This window comes from Limulus polyphemus, unplaced genomic scaffold (genome assembly GCF_000517525.1).
Source record: "Limulus polyphemus unplaced genomic scaffold, Limulus_polyphemus-2.1.2 Scaffold1887, whole genome shotgun sequence".
In the NCBI taxonomy this organism is placed as follows: domain Eukaryota; kingdom Metazoa; phylum Arthropoda; class Merostomata; order Xiphosura; family Limulidae; genus Limulus; species Limulus polyphemus.
In genome coordinates this window covers 56,329-58,688 of record NW_013667497.1, presented here as the reverse complement: position 1 = coordinate 58,688, position 2,360 = coordinate 56,329, and the positions used below count along the sequence as shown (strand labels likewise).

The following is a 2,360-nucleotide window of genomic DNA, read 5'->3' as shown; positions in this document are numbered from 1 at the left end:
AAACCAACAAAACCTAAAGTATTAAAGAAGAACATGAAACCCACAAAACCTAAAGTATTAAAGAAGAACATGAAACCAACAAAACCTAAAGTATTAAAGAAGAACATGAAACCAACAAAACCTAAAGTATTAAAGAAGAACATGAAACCAACAAAACCTAAAGTATTAAAGAAGAACATGAAACCAACAAAACCTAAAGTATTAAAGAACAACATGAAACCAACAAAACCTAAAGTATTAAAGAAGAACATGAAACCAACAAAACCTAAAGTATTAAAGAACAACATGAAACCAACAAAACCTAAAGTATTAAAGAAGAACATGAAACCCACAAAACCTAAAGTATTAAAAAAAGAATACGAAACAAACAAAATTTAGAGTAAATGGTACCCTTTTGGATATATTAATCAATTCACATTAATAGTTCATAGTTATTCATAACTGAAGTGAAAAATTAAAGGTTTCAAAAAGTTTGGGAGTTATTTAAAGAGCATGCATGTTTATGATCTTCAAGATATATTATATCTCAAGAATTCTAGAAACAGATATAAACGTTAATATTTAGGTTTTAACACTATCGGATGCTTTTTTCCCCCTTTTTTCAATAATTCTTGAAAAACAGCAACAAATGACATAAACCAATAAAAAAATACCTCTGGTTGTTCATCTTGTATTTTCTCTGCCTCTTGCTCTAAAGAATCAAGCTGTTGAAAAGAAATAGATCATGAACATAATGTTAATCATTAATTTACACCAAATTCATAATGCCTTAAACTGTAAAACTCGGGTGAAAGTGTTGCTGACTGTATCAATTAATATTTGGGGGGGGGGGGTGTTGCATTTCTATAATAATGTTAATTTGGACATCACATTTATGTTAATTACAATGAACCACAAAAAATTTTTATAACTCATACATGCATTTTGTTCTCAGATAACTGTTCTGCTTAACACTATGCCAATGGGTCAGTCAAATTGACCAATCTTGTAAAACAATTAAGCTATACATACTCAAACTATAAATTTACTAATTGTATCTTCACAAGATTTGGCAAGCTTTTAACCATCTTGCTACAGACTCGGTCAATGTGACTGACTTTTTAACCCCAAAATAACCATCAGTTTCCATACTATAACTTTTAACATGTTTTCTGTATCTTCACAAAATATGGTAAGCTTTCAGTAAACATTACAAGTCTTTTGTAAACAAAAAATCAAATTATTTAATTAAGTACTTTTACTAGAAATTTATCTGTGAATATATGGAGTCAAAGTGTTGACTGCTCCGAGTACAAAGCGATTTTCATATTAAGATGAAAAATACTTTTCTTCATCTGAAAGTTGTCAAATTTCATTTGCATAATTTCTAAAACCTTCAAAATAAATAAAAAAATTTTTCAGTAAAACTTTATATTTTGTCTGTTACTTTCTCTAACCTAACTCTATGTGTATTCAGTTATTTTGTGAAACCTTGTAACCACTAGAAAAAAAAATATAAAAAAATGAAATAAATCTGAATTACATTTTTTTTCTTTCTAGAATGATTGCAAATAGTCACAGGATACTACGATTGTTTAACCTAAATAGCTTAAAGCTTGTAACAGTATACATCTGTTTATACATAATTTTGTCTTATTGCCCTTTGACCCGTGTCTAAATAATAATTCTGCCAAACAAGTTATACATTGATAATAGTTATTTAATTAAATTTTGAATTTAAATCTGTAAAATATTGTGACATACAATGGTGACTGACCCATTGGCAAAAGGGTGAAATTAATAAATTTTTCAATTATCTGACTGTTAACTTTTTCTAATTGTACAGGTTGCACTTTTTACCAAACTTAGGTTTTAGCACATGAGCTAATAGACAAGCAAAGAATAAAAGCATCCCTCATTTTAATCAGTCACCTTAGCTTGTATAGCAGCTAAATCTCTTTCCATTCCACTTAGTCTTCTCTGTAAAGTCATAATGCCTGTCAAATCATTGCCTAACTCTTCAGTGGCCTGCAGTATCTTTGTTTTTTCTTCAATCCATGTCTATGGCAGGAAAGAAATAATAGTATTAATAACAAATTAAAGTGGAGGTCATTGGCTTTGCCTATTTTAACTCCTTTACTAGCTATATTACAGTTTCACATTTGAGACAAATCATTTTCAGAACACAAGACCAGTATTTTACTTAAGATATCAACCTTGACTATTGAAAATTAAGCACTTTTGAAGATGTTCATTATACTGGATATCATAACCTTGACCTAACATGTTCAAATGATTTAAGCCTGCATTCATACTAAAGTATGATAATAATAATAATATTTCAAAAAATCTTCATATCTTTTTTTTTTTGATATTATATT

At 28.5% G+C, this 2,360-nt stretch overlaps 1 pseudogene; it reads right to left on the bottom strand.

The window, feature by feature from the left end:
• Nucleotides 1-2,360, bottom strand: part of LOC106465258 — a 104,268-nt pseudogene that overhangs the window by 53,034 nt on the left and 48,874 nt on the right.